This window comes from Hydractinia symbiolongicarpus, chromosome 14 (genome assembly GCF_029227915.1).
Source record: "Hydractinia symbiolongicarpus strain clone_291-10 chromosome 14, HSymV2.1, whole genome shotgun sequence".
Lineage (NCBI taxonomy): Eukaryota > Metazoa > Cnidaria > Hydrozoa > Anthoathecata > Hydractiniidae > Hydractinia > Hydractinia symbiolongicarpus.
In genome coordinates, this window is record NC_079888.1 from 7565410 (window position 1) to 7580000 (window position 14591).

The 14591-nt window shown below is 44.2% G+C and overlaps 28 non-coding genes across 28 annotated transcripts; 17 read left to right on the plus strand and 11 right to left on the minus strand.

The window, feature by feature from the left end:
- Positions 1-849: 849 nt before the first annotated feature.
- On the plus strand, positions 850-931 carry Trnas-gcu (transfer RNA serine (anticodon GCU)). Its single transcript has one exon. It is a non-coding gene; the product is annotated as a tRNA-Ser (tRNA).
- Positions 932-938: 7 nt separating this feature from the next.
- Trnaq-uug (transfer RNA glutamine (anticodon UUG)) lies at positions 939-1010 on the plus strand. Its single transcript has one exon. It is a non-coding gene; the product is annotated as a tRNA-Gln (tRNA).
- A 549-nt stretch (positions 1011-1559) lies between these two features.
- Trnaq-uug (transfer RNA glutamine (anticodon UUG)) lies at positions 1560-1631 on the plus strand. Its single transcript has one exon. It is a non-coding gene; the product is annotated as a tRNA-Gln (tRNA).
- Positions 1632-1835: 204 nt separating this feature from the next.
- On the minus strand, positions 1836-1908 carry Trnak-cuu (transfer RNA lysine (anticodon CUU)). The gene has a single exon. It is a non-coding gene; the product is annotated as a tRNA-Lys (tRNA).
- Positions 1909-2091: 183 nt separating this feature from the next.
- Trnas-gcu (transfer RNA serine (anticodon GCU)) lies at positions 2092-2173 on the plus strand. Its single transcript has one exon. It is a non-coding gene; the product is annotated as a tRNA-Ser (tRNA).
- Positions 2174-2802: 629 nt separating this feature from the next.
- On the plus strand, positions 2803-2874 carry Trnaq-uug (transfer RNA glutamine (anticodon UUG)). The gene has a single exon. It is a non-coding gene; the product is annotated as a tRNA-Gln (tRNA).
- A 204-nt stretch (positions 2875-3078) lies between these two features.
- On the minus strand, positions 3079-3151 carry Trnak-cuu (transfer RNA lysine (anticodon CUU)). Its single transcript has one exon. It is a non-coding gene; the product is annotated as a tRNA-Lys (tRNA).
- A 548-nt stretch (positions 3152-3699) lies between these two features.
- On the minus strand, positions 3700-3772 carry Trnak-cuu (transfer RNA lysine (anticodon CUU)). The gene has a single exon. It is a non-coding gene; the product is annotated as a tRNA-Lys (tRNA).
- A 183-nt stretch (positions 3773-3955) lies between these two features.
- Positions 3956-4037, plus strand: Trnas-gcu (transfer RNA serine (anticodon GCU)). Its single transcript has one exon. It is a non-coding gene; the product is annotated as a tRNA-Ser (tRNA).
- A 905-nt stretch (positions 4038-4942) lies between these two features.
- On the minus strand, positions 4943-5015 carry Trnak-cuu (transfer RNA lysine (anticodon CUU)). The gene has a single exon. It is a non-coding gene; the product is annotated as a tRNA-Lys (tRNA).
- Positions 5016-5198: 183 nt separating this feature from the next.
- Positions 5199-5280, plus strand: Trnas-gcu (transfer RNA serine (anticodon GCU)). The gene has a single exon. It is a non-coding gene; the product is annotated as a tRNA-Ser (tRNA).
- Positions 5281-6186: 906 nt separating this feature from the next.
- On the minus strand, positions 6187-6259 carry Trnak-cuu (transfer RNA lysine (anticodon CUU)). The gene has a single exon. It is a non-coding gene; the product is annotated as a tRNA-Lys (tRNA).
- A 1189-nt stretch (positions 6260-7448) lies between these two features.
- Trnas-gcu (transfer RNA serine (anticodon GCU)) lies at positions 7449-7529 on the plus strand. Its single transcript has one exon. It is a non-coding gene; the product is annotated as a tRNA-Ser (tRNA).
- A 285-nt stretch (positions 7530-7814) lies between these two features.
- Positions 7815-7887, minus strand: Trnak-uuu (transfer RNA lysine (anticodon UUU)). The gene has a single exon. It is a non-coding gene; the product is annotated as a tRNA-Lys (tRNA).
- A 183-nt stretch (positions 7888-8070) lies between these two features.
- On the plus strand, positions 8071-8152 carry Trnas-gcu (transfer RNA serine (anticodon GCU)). The gene has a single exon. It is a non-coding gene; the product is annotated as a tRNA-Ser (tRNA).
- A 7-nt stretch (positions 8153-8159) lies between these two features.
- On the plus strand, positions 8160-8231 carry Trnaq-uug (transfer RNA glutamine (anticodon UUG)). The gene has a single exon. It is a non-coding gene; the product is annotated as a tRNA-Gln (tRNA).
- A 462-nt stretch (positions 8232-8693) lies between these two features.
- On the plus strand, positions 8694-8774 carry Trnas-gcu (transfer RNA serine (anticodon GCU)). Its single transcript has one exon. It is a non-coding gene; the product is annotated as a tRNA-Ser (tRNA).
- Positions 8775-9058: 284 nt separating this feature from the next.
- Positions 9059-9131, minus strand: Trnak-cuu (transfer RNA lysine (anticodon CUU)). The gene has a single exon. It is a non-coding gene; the product is annotated as a tRNA-Lys (tRNA).
- Positions 9132-9681: 550 nt separating this feature from the next.
- On the minus strand, positions 9682-9754 carry Trnak-cuu (transfer RNA lysine (anticodon CUU)). Its single transcript has one exon. It is a non-coding gene; the product is annotated as a tRNA-Lys (tRNA).
- Positions 9755-10304: 550 nt separating this feature from the next.
- On the minus strand, positions 10305-10377 carry Trnak-cuu (transfer RNA lysine (anticodon CUU)). Its single transcript has one exon. It is a non-coding gene; the product is annotated as a tRNA-Lys (tRNA).
- Positions 10378-10649: 272 nt separating this feature from the next.
- Positions 10650-10721, plus strand: Trnaq-uug (transfer RNA glutamine (anticodon UUG)). The gene has a single exon. It is a non-coding gene; the product is annotated as a tRNA-Gln (tRNA).
- An 847-nt stretch (positions 10722-11568) lies between these two features.
- On the plus strand, positions 11569-11649 carry Trnas-gcu (transfer RNA serine (anticodon GCU)). Its single transcript has one exon. It is a non-coding gene; the product is annotated as a tRNA-Ser (tRNA).
- A 285-nt stretch (positions 11650-11934) lies between these two features.
- Trnak-cuu (transfer RNA lysine (anticodon CUU)) lies at positions 11935-12007 on the minus strand. The gene has a single exon. It is a non-coding gene; the product is annotated as a tRNA-Lys (tRNA).
- A 183-nt stretch (positions 12008-12190) lies between these two features.
- On the plus strand, positions 12191-12272 carry Trnas-gcu (transfer RNA serine (anticodon GCU)). The gene has a single exon. It is a non-coding gene; the product is annotated as a tRNA-Ser (tRNA).
- Positions 12273-12279: 7 nt separating this feature from the next.
- On the plus strand, positions 12280-12351 carry Trnaq-uug (transfer RNA glutamine (anticodon UUG)). Its single transcript has one exon. It is a non-coding gene; the product is annotated as a tRNA-Gln (tRNA).
- Positions 12352-12557: 206 nt separating this feature from the next.
- Trnak-cuu (transfer RNA lysine (anticodon CUU)) lies at positions 12558-12630 on the minus strand. Its single transcript has one exon. It is a non-coding gene; the product is annotated as a tRNA-Lys (tRNA).
- A 183-nt stretch (positions 12631-12813) lies between these two features.
- Trnas-gcu (transfer RNA serine (anticodon GCU)) lies at positions 12814-12895 on the plus strand. Its single transcript has one exon. It is a non-coding gene; the product is annotated as a tRNA-Ser (tRNA).
- A 7-nt stretch (positions 12896-12902) lies between these two features.
- Positions 12903-12974, plus strand: Trnaq-uug (transfer RNA glutamine (anticodon UUG)). The gene has a single exon. It is a non-coding gene; the product is annotated as a tRNA-Gln (tRNA).
- Positions 12975-14591: the final 1617 nt, after the last annotated feature.

Genomic DNA, 14591 nt, shown 5'->3' on the forward strand with positions numbered 1-14591 from the left:
CAAATCTCGGTAGAACCTGACCTTCTTTTTGAACTCTGATTTAATCATTTGTTTAAGAAATACGTGAGGAAAAGGCTGATTTATCTAAAATTGACTAAGCCATATTTTAATGCTTTCAAGTCATTTCTTCAACATTTGCCAAGTTTAAGGCGGAACTAATGCTTAGAGGTGAATTGGTAATTTCCACGGCCCGTTCGAAATGAAATCCAAAGTCTATCAGAAAACGCCCAACGTGCGGCTCGAACCCACGACCCTGAGATTAAGAGTCTCATGCTGTACCGACTGCGCTAGCCGGGCCGATTCGTTATTAGATTCCGCCGTTAAAGCCGTCTTGGACTTACGCAACAATTGACCACGCCTAAGATTACTTCAAATTGGGCCACTCGCGTAATCCTACCGTTTGAGCTGGTAAAAGGTTACGTGAGTCGAAACAGGTTCAGCAATGTTAGCTTTCCATAAAGTGGACGTGGTACAGAAACAGACGAGGTGGCCGAGCGGTTAAGGCGATGGACTCCTAATCCATTGGGCTCTGCCAAGGAGACTTGGTGATTTCCATGGCGCGTTCGTAATGCAATCCAAAGTCTATCAGAAAAAGCCCAACGTGGCGCTCGAACCCACGACCCTGAGATTAAGAGTGCCATACTTTACCGACTGAGCTAGCCGGGTTGATTCGTTTTTAGGTGCCGCCACTAAAGCCGTCCTGGACTTACGCAACAATTGACCACACCTAAAATTACTTAAAATTGGGTCGCTCGCGTACTCCTACTGTTTGGGCTGGTAAAATGTCACGTAAATCAAAACAGGTTCAGCAATGTTAGCTTTCCATAAAGTAGACGTGGTACAGAAACAGACGAGGTGGCCGAGTGGTTAAGGCGATGGACTGCTAATCCATTGGGCTCTGCCCGCGTGGGTTCGAATCCCATCTTCGTCGCACATTCGGTTCTATGGTGTAATGGTTAGCACTCTGGACTTTGAATCCAGCGATCCGAGTTCAAATCTCGGTAGAACCTGACCTTCTTTTTGAATTCTTATTTAATCTTTTGTTTAAAAAATACGTGAGGAAAGGCTGATTTATTTAAAATTGACTAAGCCATATTTGAATGCTTTCAAGTCATTTCTTCAACATTTGCCAGGTTTTTGGCAGGAATCATGCTTAGAGGGGAATTGGTGATTTCCACGGCGCGTTCATAATGCAATTAAAAGTGCAGCAGAAAACGCCCATTGTGGGGCTCGAATCCACGACCCTGAGATTAAGAGTCTCATGCCCTACCGACTGAGCTAGCCGGGCTGATTCGTTATTAGGTTCCGTTATTAAAGCTGTCTTGGACTTACGCAACAATTGACCACACGTTAAATTACTTAAAATTGGGGCACTCGCGTAATCCCACTGTTTGGGCTGGTAAAAGGTTACGTGAGTCGAAACAGGTTCAGCAATGTTAGCTTTCCATAACATAGACGTGGTACAGAAACAGACGAGGTGGCCGAGTGGTTAAGGCGATGGACTGCCAATCCATTGGGCTCTGCCCGCGTGGGTTCGAATCCCACTTCGTCGCACATTCGGTTCTATGATGTAATGGTTAGCACTCTGGACTTTGAATCCAGCGATCCGAGTTCAAATCTCGGTAGAACCTGACCTTCTTTTTGAATTCTTATTTAATCTTTTGTTTAAAAAATACGTGAGGAAAGGCTGATTTATTTAAAATTGACTAAGCCATATTTGAATGCTTTCAAGTCATTTCTTCAACATTTGCCAGGTTTATGGCAGAACTCATGCTTAGAGGAGAATTGGTGATTTCCACGGCGCGTTCGTAATGCAATAAAAGTTTATCAGAAAACGCCCAACGTGGGGCTCGAACCCACGACCCTGAGATTAAGAGTCTCATGCTCTACCGACTGAGCTAGCCGGGCTGATTCGTTACTAGGTTCCGCCATTAAAGCCGTCTTGGACTTACACAACAATTGACCACGCCTAAGATTACTTAAAATTGGGCCACTCGCGTAATCCTACTATTTGGGCTGGTAAACAGTTACGTGAGTCAAAACAGGTTAAGCAATGTTAGCTTTCCATAACGTAGACGTGGTACAGAAACAGACGAGGTGGCCGAGTGGTTAAGGCGATGGACTGCTAATCCATTGGGCTCTGCCCGCGTGGGTTCGAATCCCATCTTCGTCGCACATTCGGTTCTATGGTGTAATGGTTAGCACTCTGGACTTTAAATCCAGCGATCCGAGTTCAAATCTCGGTAGAACTTGACCTTCTTTTTGAATTCTTATTTAATCTTTTGTTTAAAAAATACGTGAGGAAAGGCTGATTTATTTAAAATTGACTAAGCCATATTTGAATGCTTTCAAGTCATTTCTTCAACATTTGCCAGGTTTTTGGCAGGACTCATGCTTAGAGGGGAATTGGTGATTTCGACGGCGCGTTCATAATGCAATTAAATGTGCAGCAGAAAACGCCCATTGTGGGGCTCGAATCCACGACCCTGAGATTAAGAGTCTCATGCTCTACCAACTGAGCTAGCCGGGCTGATTCGTTATTAGGTTCCGTTATTAAAGCTGTCTTGGACTTACGCAACAATTGACCACACCTTAAATTACTTAAAATTGGGGCACTCGCGTAATCCCACTGTTTGGGCTGGTAAAAGGTTACGTGAGTCGAAACAGGTTCAGCAATGTTAGCTTTCCATAACGTAGACGTGGTACAGAAACAGACGAGGTGGCCGAGTGGTTAAGGCGATGAACTGCTAATCCATTGGGCTCTGCCCGCGAGGGTTCGAATCCCATCTTCGTCGCACATTCGGTTCTATGGTGTAATGGTTAGCACTCTGGACTTTGAATCCAGCGATCCGAGTTCAAATCTCGGTAGAACCTGACCTTCTTTTTGAATTCTTATTTAATCTTGTGTTTAAAAAATACGTGAGGAAAGGCTGATTTATTTAAAATTGAGTAAGCCATATTTGAATGCTTTCAAGTCATTTCTTCAAAATTTGCCAGGTTTATGGCAGAACTCATGCTTCGAGGGGAATTGGTGATTTCCACGGCGCGTTCGTAATGCAATAAAAGTTTATCAGAAAACGCCCAACGTGGGGCTCGAACCCACGACCCTGAGATTAAGAGTCTCATGCTCTACCGACTGAGCTAGCCGGGCTGATTCGTTACTAGGTTCCGCCATTAAAGCCGTCTTGGACTTACACAACAATTGACCACACCTAAGATTACTTAAAATTGGGCCACTCGCGTAATCCTACTATTTGGGCTGGTAAACAGTTACGTGAGCCAAAACAGGTTCAGCAATGTTAGCTTTCCATAAAGTAGACGTGGTACAAAAACAGACGAGGTGGCCGAGTGGTTAAGGCGATGGACTGCTAATCCATTGGGTTCTGCCCGCGTGGGTTCGAATCCCACTTCGTCGCACATTCGGTTCTATGATGTAATGGTTAGCACTCTGGACTTTGAATCCAGCGATCGGAGTTCAAATCTCGGTAGAACCTAACCTTCTTTTTGAATTCTTATTTAATCTTTTGTTTGAAAAATACGTGAAGGAAAGGCTGATTTATTCAAAATTGACTAAGCCATATTTGAATGCTTTCAAGTCATTTCTTCAAAATTTGCCAGGTTTATGGCAGAACTCATGCTTAGAGGGGAATTGGTGATTTCCACGGCGCGTTCGTAATGCAATAAAAGTTTATCAGAAAACGCCCAACGTGGGGCTCGAACCCACGACCCTGAGATTAAGAGTCTCATGCTCTACCGACTGAGCTAGCCGGGCTGATTCGTTACTAGGTTCCGCCATTAAAGCCGTCTTGGACTTACACAACAATTGACCACACCTAAGATTACTTAAAATTGGGCCACTCGCGTAATCCTACTATTTGGGCTGGTAAACAGTTACGTGAGTCAAAAGAGGTTCAGCAATGTTAGCTTTTCATAACGTAGACGTGGTACAGAAACAGACGAGGTGGCCGAGTGGTTAAGGCGATGGACTGCTAATCCATTGGGCTCTGCCCGCGTGGGTTCGAATCCCATCTTCGTCGCACATTCGGTTCTATGGTGTAATGGTTAGCACTCTGGACTTTGAATCCAGCGATTCGAGTTCAAATCTCGGTAGAACTTGACCTTCTTTTTGAATTCTTATTTAATCTTTTGTTAAAAAAATACGTGAGGAAAGGCTGATTGATTTAAAATTGACTAAGCCATATTTGAATGCTTTCAAGTCATTTCTTCAACATTTGCCAGGTTTTTGGCAGGACTCATGCTTAGAGGGGAATTGGTGATTTCCACGGCGCGTTCATAATGCAATTAAATGTGCAGCAGAAAACGCCCATTGTGGGGCTCGAATCCACGACCCTGAGATTAAGAGTCTCATGCTCTACCAACTGAGCTAGCCGGGCTGATTCGTTATTAGGTTCCGTTATTAAAGCTGTCTTGGACTTACGCAACAATTGACCACACCTTAAATTACTTAAAATTGGGGCACTCCCGTAATCCCACTGTTTGGGCTGGCAAACAGTTACGTGAGTCAAAACAGGTTCAGCAATGTTAGCTTTCCATAAAGTAGACGTGGTACAAAAACAGACGAGGTGGCCGAGTGGTTAAGGCGATGGACTGCTAATCCATTGGGTTCTGCCCGCGTGGGTTCGAATCCCACTTCGTCGCACATTCGGTTCTACGATGTAATGGTTAGCACTCTGGACTTTGAATCCAGGGATCGGAGTTCAAATCTCGGTAGAACCTAACCTTCATTTTGAATTCTTATTTAATCTTTTGTTTGAAAAATACGTGAAGGAAAGGCTGATTTATTCAAAATTGACTAAGCCATATTTGAATGCTTTCAAGTCATTTCTTCAAAATTTGCCAGGTTTATGGCAGAACTCATGCTTAGAGGGGAATTGGTGATTTCCACGGCGCGTTCGTAATGCAATAAAAGTTTATCAGAAAACGCCCAACGTGGGGCTCGAACCCACGACCCTGAGATTAAGAGTCTCATGCTCTACCGACTGAGCTAGCCGGGCTGATTCGTTACTAGGTTCCGCCATTAAAGCCGTCTTGGACTTACACAACAATTGACCACACCTAAGATTACTTAAAATTGGGCCACTCGCGTAATCCTACTATTTGGGCTGGTAAACAGTTACGCGAGTCAAAACAGGTTCAGCAATGTTAGCTTTTCATAACGTAGACGTGGTACAGAAACAGACGAGGTGGCCGAGTGGTTAAGGCGATGGACTGCTAATCCATTGGGCTCTGCCCGCGTGGGTTCGAATCCCATCTTCGTCGCACATTCGGTTCTATGGTGTAATGGTTAGCACTCTGGACTTTAAATCCAGCGATCCGAGTTCAAATCTCGGTAGAACTTGACCTTCTTTTTGAATTCTTATTTAATCTTTTGTTTAAAAAATACGTGAGGAAAGGCTGATTTATTTAAAATTGACTAAGCCATATTTGAATGCTTTCAAGTCATTTCTTCAACATTTGCCAGGTTTTTGGCAGGACTCATGCTTAGAGGGGAATTGGTGATTTCCACGGCGCGTTCATAATGCAATTAAATGTGCAGCAGAAAACGCCCATTGTGGGGCTCGAATCCACGACCCTGAGATTAAGAGTCTCATGCTCTACCAACTGAGCTAGCCGGGCTGATTCGTTATTAGGTTCCGTTATTAAAGCTGTCTTGGACTTACGCAACAATTGACCACACCTTAAATTATTTAAAATTGGGGCACTCGCGTAATCCCACTGTTTGGGCTGGTAAACAGTTACGTGAGTCAAAACAGGTTCAGCAATGTTAGCTTTCCATAAAGTAGACGTGGTACAAAAACAGACGAGGTGGCCGAGTGGTTAAGGCAATGGACTGCTAATCCATTGGGTTCTGCCCGCGTGGGTTCGAATCCCACTTCGTCGCACATTCGGTTCTATGATGTAATGGTTAGCACTCTGGACTTTGAATCCAGCGATCGGAGTTCAAATCTCGGTAGAACCTAACCTTCTTTTTGAATTCTTATTTAATCTTTTGTTTGAAAAATACGTGAAGGAAAGGCTGATTTATTCAAAATTGACTAAGCCATATTTGAATGCTTTCAAGTCATTTCTTCAAAATTTGCCAGGTTTATGGCAGAACTCATGCTTAGAGGGGAATTGGTGATTTCCACGGCGCGTTCATAATGCAATTAAAAGAGCAGCAGAAATCGCCCAACGTGGGGCTCGAAGCCACGACCTTGAGATTAAGAGTCTCATGCTCTACCCACTGAGCTAGCCGGGCTGATTCGTTATTAGGTTCCGCCATTAAAGCCGTCTTGGACTTACACAACAATTGACCACACCTAAGATTACTTAAAATTGGGCCACTCGCGTAATCCTACTATTTGGGCTGGTAAACAGTTACGTGAGTCGAAACAGGTTCAGCAATGTTAGCTTTCCATAAAGTAGACGTGGTACAAAAACAGACGAGGTGGCCGAGTGGTTAAGGAGATGGACTGCTAATCCATTGGGTTCTGCCCGCGTGGGTTCGAATCCCACTTCGTCGCACATTCGGTTCTATGATGTAATGGTTAGCACTCTGGACTTTGAATCCAGCGATCGGAGTTCAAATCTCGGTAGAACCTAACCTTCTTTTTGAATTCTTATTTAATCTTTTGTTTGAAAAATACGTGAAGGAAAGGCTGATTTATTCAAAATTGACTAAGCCATATTTGAATGCTTTCAAGTCATTTCTTCAAAATTTGCCAGGTTTATGGCAGAACTCATGCTTAGAGGGGAATTGGTGATTTCCACGGCGCGTTCGTAATGCAATAAAAGTGTATCAGAAAACTCCCAACGTGGGGCCCGAACCCACAACCCTACGATGAAGAGTCTCATGCTGTACCGACTGCGCTAGCCGGGCCGATTCCTTATTAGATTCCGCCGTTAAAGCCGTCTTGGACTTACGCAACAATTGACCACGCCTAAGATTACTTAAAATTGGGCCACTCGCGTAATCCTACTGTTTGAGCTGGTAAAAGGTTACGTGAGTCGAAACAGGTTCAGCAATGTTGGCTTTCCATAAAGTAGACGTGGTACAGAAACAGACGAGGTGGCCGAGTTGGTAAGGCGATGGACTGCTAATCCATTGGGCTCTGCCTGCATGGGTTCGAATCCCACTTCGTCGCACATTCGGTTCTATGATGTAATGGTTAGCACTCTAGACTTTGAACCCAGCGATCCGAGTTGAAATCTCGGTAGAACCTGATTTTCTTTTTGAACTCTGATTAAATCATTTGTTTAGGAAATGCGTGAGGAAGGGATGATTTTTCTAAAATGGTCTTGGACTTACGCAACAATTGACCACACCTAAGGTTACTTAAAATTGGGCGACTCGCGTAATCCTACTGTTTGGGCTGGTAAAAAGTTACGTGAGTCCAAACAGGTTCAGCAATGTTAGCTTTCCATAAAGTGGACGTGGTACAGAAACAGACGAGGTGGCCGAGTGGTTAAGGCGATGGACTGCTAATCCATTGGGCTCTGCCCGCGTGGGTTCGAATCCCACTTCGTCGCACATTCGGTTCTATGATGTAATGGTTAGCTCTCTGGACTTTGAACCCAGCGATCCGAGTTCAAATCTCGGTAGAACCTGATTTTCTTTTTGAATTTTAATTTAATCTTTTGTTTAAAGAAAACGTGAGGGAAAGGCTGATTTATTTAAAATTGACTAAGCCATATTTGAATGCTTTCAAGTCACTTCTTCAACATTTGTCAGGTTTATGGCAGAACTCATGCTTAGAAGAGAATTGGTGATTTCCACGGCGCGTTCGTAATGCAATTAAAAGTGTATCAGAAAACGCCCAACGTGGGGCTCGAACCCACGACCCTGAGATTAAAAGTCGCATGCTCTACCGACTAAGCTAGCCGGGCTGATTCGTTATTAGGTTCCGCCATTTAAGCCGTCTTGGACTTACGCAACAATTGACCACACCTAAGGTTACTTAAAATTGGGCGACTCGCGTAATCCTACTGTTTGGGCTGGTAAAAGGTTACGTGAGTCGAAACAGGTTCAGCAATGTTAGCTTTCCATAAAGTGGACGTGGTACAGAAACAGACGAGGTGGCTGAGTGGTTAAGGCGATGGACTGCTAATCCATTGGGCTCTGCCCGCGTGGGTTCGAATCCCATCTTCGTCGCACATTCGGTTCTATGGTGTAATGGTTAGCACTCTGGACTTTGAATCCAGCGATCCGAGTTTAAATCTCGGTAGAACCTGACCTTCTTTTTGAATTCTGATTTAATCTTTTGTTTATAAAAAACGTGAGGGAAAGGCTGATTTATTTAAAATTGACTAAGCCATATTTGAATGCTTTCAAGACATTTCTTCAAAATTTGCCAGGTTTATGGCAGAACTCATGCTTAGAGGGGAATTGGTGATTTCTAAGGCGCGTTGGTAATGCAATTAAAAGTGTATCAGAAAACTCCCAACGTGTGGCCCGAACCCACAACCCTAAGATGAAGAGTCTCATGCTGTACCGACTGCGCCAGCCGGGCCGATTCGTTATTAGATTCCGCCGTTAAAGCCGTCTTGGACTTACGCAACAATTGACCACGCCTAAGATTACTTGAAATTGGGCCACTTGCGTACTCCTACTGTTTGAGCTGGTAAAAGATTACGTGAGTCGAAACAGGTTCAGCAATGTTATCTTTCCATAAATTAGACGTGGTACAGAAACAGACGAGGTGGCCGAGTGGTTAAGGCGATGGACTGCTAATCCATTGGGCTCTGCCCGCGTGGGTTCGAATCCCACTTCGTCGCACATTCGGTTCTATGATGTAATGGTTAGCACTCTGGACTTTGAACCAAGCGATCCGAGTTCAAATCTTGGTAGAACCTGATTTTCTTTTTGAACTCTGATTTAATCATTTGTTTATGAAATGCGTGAGGAAGGGATAATTTATCTAAAATTGACTAAGCCATATTTGAATGCTTTCAAGTCATTTCTTCAAAATTTGCCAGGTTTATGGCAGAACTCATGCTTAGAGGGGAGTTGGTGATTTCCACGGCGCGTTCATAATGCAATTAAAAGAGCAGCAGAAATCGCCCAACGTGGGGCTCGAAGCCACGACCTTGAGATTAAGAGTCTCATGCTCTACCCACTGAGCTAGCCGGGCTGATTCGTTATTAGGTTCCGCCATTAAAGCCGTCTTGGACTTACGCAACAATTGACCACACCTTAAATTACTTAAAATTGGGCCACTCGCGTAATCCTACTGTTTGGGCTGGTAAAAGATTACGTGAGTCGAAACAGGTTCAGCAATGTTAGCTTTCCATAGAGTTGACGTCCTACAGAAACAGACGAGGTGGCCGAGTGGCTAAGGCGATGGACTGCTAATCCTTCGGGCTCTGCCCGCGTGGGTTCGAATCACATCTTCGTCGCACATGCGGTTCTATGGTGTAATGGTTAGCACTCTGGTCTTTGAATCCAGCAAACTGAGTTCAAATCTCGGTAGAACCTGGTCTTCTTTTGGAATTCTGATTTAATCTTTTGTTTAAAAAATACGTGAAGGAAAGGCTGATTTATTTAAAATTGACTAAGCCATATTTAAATGCTTTCAAGTCATTTCTTCAACATTTGCCAGGTTTATGGCAAAACTTATGCTTAGAGGAGAATTGGTGATTTCCACGGCACGTTCGTAATGCAATTAAAAGTGTATCAGAAAACGCCCAACGTGGGGCTCGAACCCACGACCCTGAGATTAAGAGTCTCATGCTCTACCCGCTAAGCTAGCCGGGCCGATTCGTTATTGGGTTCCGCCATTAAAGCCGTCTTAGACTTACGCAACAATTGACCACACCTAAGATTACTTAAAATTGGGCCACTCGCGTAATCCTACTGTTTGGGCTGGTAAAAGGTTACGTGAGTCGAAACAGGTTCAGCAATGTTAGCTTTCCATAGAGTAGACGTCGTACAGAAACAGACGAGGTGGCCGAGTGGCTAAGGCGATGGACTGCTAATCCTTCGGGTTCTGGCCGCGTGGGTTCGATTCACATCTTCGTAGCACATGCGGTTCTATGGTGTAATGGTTAGCACTCTGGACTTTAAATCCAGCAATCCGAGTTCAAATCTCGGTAGAACCTGACCTTCTTTTTGAATTTTGATTTAATCTTTTGTTTAAAGAAAACGTGAGGGGAAGGCTGATTTATTTAAAATTGACTAAGCCATATTTGAATGCTTTCAAGTCACTTCTTCAACATTTGTCAGGTTTATGGCAGAACTCATGCTTAGAAGAGAATTGGTGATTTCCACGGCGCGTTCGTAATGCAATTAAAAGTGTATCAGAAAACGCCCAACGTGGGGCTCGAACACACGACCCTGAGATTAAGAGTCTCATGCTCTACCGACTAAGCTAGCCGGACTGATTCGTTATTAGGTTCCGCCATTAAAGCCGTCTTGGACTTACGCAACAATTGACCACACCTAAGGTTACTTAAAATTAAGCGACTCGCGTAATCCTACTGTTTGGGCTGGTAAAAGGTTACGTGAGTCAAAACAGGTTCAGCAATGTTAGCTTTCCATAAAGTGGACGTGGTACAGAAACAGACGAGGTGGCCGAGTGGTTTAGGTGATGGACTGCTAATCCATTGGGCTCTGCCCGCGTGGGTTCGAATCCTATCTTCGTCGCACATTCGGTTCTATGGTGTAATGGTTAGCACTCTGGACTTTGAATCCAGCGATCCGAGTTTAAATCTCGGTAGAACCTGACCTTCTTTTTGAATTCTGATTTAATCTTTTGTTTATAAAAAACGTGAGGGAAAGGCTGATTTATTTAAAATTGACTAAGCCGTATTTGAATGCTTTCAAGACATTTCTTCAAAATTTGCCAGGTTTATGGCAGAACTCATGCTTAGAGGGGAATTGGTGATTTCTAAGGCGCGTTGGTAATGCAATTAAAAGTGTATCAGAAAACTCCCAACGTGGGGCCCGAACCCACAACCCTACGATGAAGAGTCTCATGCTGTACCGACTGCGCTAGCCGGGCCGATTCGTTATTAGATTCCGCCGTTAAAGCCGTCTTGGACTTACGCAACAATTGACCACGCCTAAGATTACTTAAAATTGGGCCACTCGCGTAATCCTACTGTTTGAGCTGGTAAAAGGTTACGTGAGTCGAAACAGGTTCAGCAATGTTGGCTTTCCATAAAGTAGACGTGGTACAGAAACAGACGAGGTGGCCGAGTTGGTAAGGCGATGGACTGCTAATCCATTGGGCTCTGCCTGCGTGGGTTCGAATCCCACTTCGTCGCACATTCGGTTCTATGATGTAATGGTTAGCACTCTAGACTTTGAACCCAGCGATCCGAGTTGAAATCTCGGTAGAACCTGATTTTCTTTTTGAACTCTGATTAAATCATTTGTTTAGGAAATGCGTGAGGAAGGGATGATTTTTCTAAAATGGTCTTGGACTTGCGCAACAATTGACCACACCTAAGGTTACTTAAAATTGGGCGACTCGCGTAATCCTACTGTTTGGGCTGGTAAAAAGTTACGTGAGTCGAAACAGGTTCAGCAATGTTAGCTTTCCATAAAGTGGACGTGGTACAGAAACAGACGAGGTGGCCGAGTGGTTAAGGCGATGGACTGCTAATCCATTGGGCTTTGCCCGCGTGGGTTCGAATCCCACTTCGTCGCACATTCGGTTCTATGATGTAATGGTTAGCACTCTGGACTTTGAACCCAGCCATCCGAGTTCAAATCTCGGTAGAACCTGATTTTCTTTTTGAATTTTGATTTAATCTTTTGTTTAAAGAAAACGTGAGGGAAAGGCTGATTTATTTAAAATTGACTAAGCCATATTTGAATGCTTTCAAGTCACTTCTTCAACATTTGTCAGGTTTATGGCAGAACTCCTGCTTAGAAGAGAATTGGTGATTTCCACGGCGCGTTCGTAATGCAATTAAAAGTGTATCAGAAAACGCCCAACGTGGGGCTCGAACCCACGACCCTGAGATTAAGAGTCGCATGCTCTACCGACTAAGCTAGCCGGACTGATTCGTTATTAGGTTCCGCCATTAAAGCCGTCTTGGACTTACGCAACAATTGACCAAACCTAAGGTTACTTAAAATTGGGCGACTCGCGTAATCCTACTGTTTGGGCTGGTAAAAGGTTACGTGAGTCGAAACAGGTTCCGCAATGTTAGCTTTCCATAAAGTGGACGTGGTACAGAAACAGACGAGGTGGCCGAGTGGTTAAGGCGATGGACTGCTAATCCATTGGGCTCTGCCCGCGTGGGTTCGAATCCCATCTTCGTCGCACATTCGGTTCTATGGTGTAATGGTTAGCACTCTGGACTTTGAATCCAGTGATCCGAGTTTAAATCTCGGTAGAACCTGACCTTCTTTTTGAATTCTGATTTAATCTTTTGTTTATAAAAAACGTGAGGGAAAGGCTGATTTATTTAAAATTGACTAAGCCATATTTGAATGCTTTCAAGTCACTTCTTCAACATTTGTCAGGTTTATGGCAGAACTCATGCTTAGAAGAGAATTGGTGATTTCCACGGCGCGTTCGTAATGCAATTAAAAGTGTATCAGAAAACGCCCAACGTGGGGCTCGAACACACGACCCTGAGATTAAGAGTCTCATGCTCTACCGACTAAGCTAGCCGGACTGATTCGTTATTAGGTTCCGCCATTAAAGCCGTCTTGGATTTACGCAACAATTGACCACACCTAAGGTTACTTAAAATTAAGCGACTCGCGTAATCCTACTGTTTGGGCTGGTAAAAGGTTACGTGAGTCAAAACAGGTTCAGCAATGTTAGCTTTCCATAAAGTGGACGTGGTACAGAAACAGACGAGGTGGCCGAGTGGTTTAGGCGATGGACTGCTAATCCATTGGGCTCTGCCCGCGTGGGTTCGAATCCCATCTTCGTCGCACATTCGGTTCTATGGTGTAATGGTTAGCACTCTGGACTTTGAATCCAGCGATCCGAGTTTAAATCTCGGTAGAACCTGACCTTCTTTTTGAATTCTGATTTAATCTTTTGTTTATAAAAAACGTGAGGGAAAGGCTGATTTATTTAAAATTGACTAAGCCGTATTTGAATGCTTTCAAGACATTTCTTCAAAATTTGCCAGGTTTATGGCAGAACTCATGCTTAGAGGGGAATTGGTGATTTCTAAGGCGCGTTGGTAATGCAATTAAAAGTGTATCAGAAAACTCCCAACGTGGGGCCCGAACCCACAACCCTACGATGAAGAGTCTCATGCTGTACCGACTGCGCTAGCCGGGCCGATTCGTTATTAGATTCCGCCGTTAAAGCCGTCTTGGACTTACGCAACAATTGACCACGCCTAAGATTACTTAAAATTGGGCCACTCGCGTAATCCTACTGTTTGAGCTGGTAAAAGGTTACGTGAGTCGAAACAGGTTCAGCAATGTTGGCTTTCCATAAAGTAGACGTGGTACAGAAACAGACGAGGTGGCCGAGTTGGTAAGGCGATGGACTGCTAATCCATTGGGCTCTGCCTGCGTGGGTTCGAATCCCACTTCGTCGCACATTCGGTTCTATGATGTAATGGTTAGCACTCTAGACTTTGAACCCAGCGATCCGAGTTGAAATCTCGGTAGAACCTGATTTTCTTTTTGAACTCTGATTAAATCATTTGTTTAGGAAATGCGTGAGGAAGGGATGATTTTTCTAAAATGGTCTTGGACTTGCGCAACAATTGACCACACCTAAGGTTACTTAAAATTGGGCGACTCGCGTAATCCTACGGTTTGGGCTGGTAAAAAGTTACGTGAGTCGAAACAGGTTCAGCAATGTTAGCTTTCCATAAAGTGGACGTGGTACAGAAACAGACGAGGTGGCCGAGTGATTAAGGCGATGAACTGCTAATCCATTGGGCTTTGCCCGCGTGGGTTCGAATCCCACTTCGTCGCACATTCGGTTCTATGATGTAATGGTTAGCACTCTGGACTTTGAACCCAGCCATCCGAGTTCAAATCTCGGTAGAACCTGATTTTCTTTTTGAATTTTGATTTAATCTTTTGTTTATAAGAAACGTGAGGGAAAGGCTGATTTATTTAAAATTGACTAAGCCATATTTGAATGCTTTCAAGACATTTCTTCAAAATTTGCCAGGTTTATGGCAGAACTCATGCTTAGAGGGGAATTGGTGTTTTCTAAGGCGCGTTGGGAATGCAATTAAAAGTGTATCAGAAAACTCCCAACGTGGGGCCCGAACCCACAACCCTACGATGAAGAGTCTCATGCTGTACCGACTGCGCTAGCCGGGCCGATTCGTTATTAGATTCCGCCGTTAAAACCGTCTTGGACTTACGCAACAATTGACCACACCTAAGATTACTTAAAATTGGGCCACTCGCGTAATCCTACTGTTTGAGCTGGTAAAAGGTTACGTGAGTTGAAACAGGTTCAGCAATGTTGGCTTTCCATAAAGTAGACGTGGTACAGAAACAGACGAGGTGGCCGAGTGGTTAAGGCGATGGACTGCTAATCCATTGGGCTCTGCCTGCGTGGGTTCGAATCCCACTTCGTCGCACATTCGGTTCTATGATGTAATGGTTAGCACTCTAGACTTTGAACCCAGCGATCCGAGTTGAAATC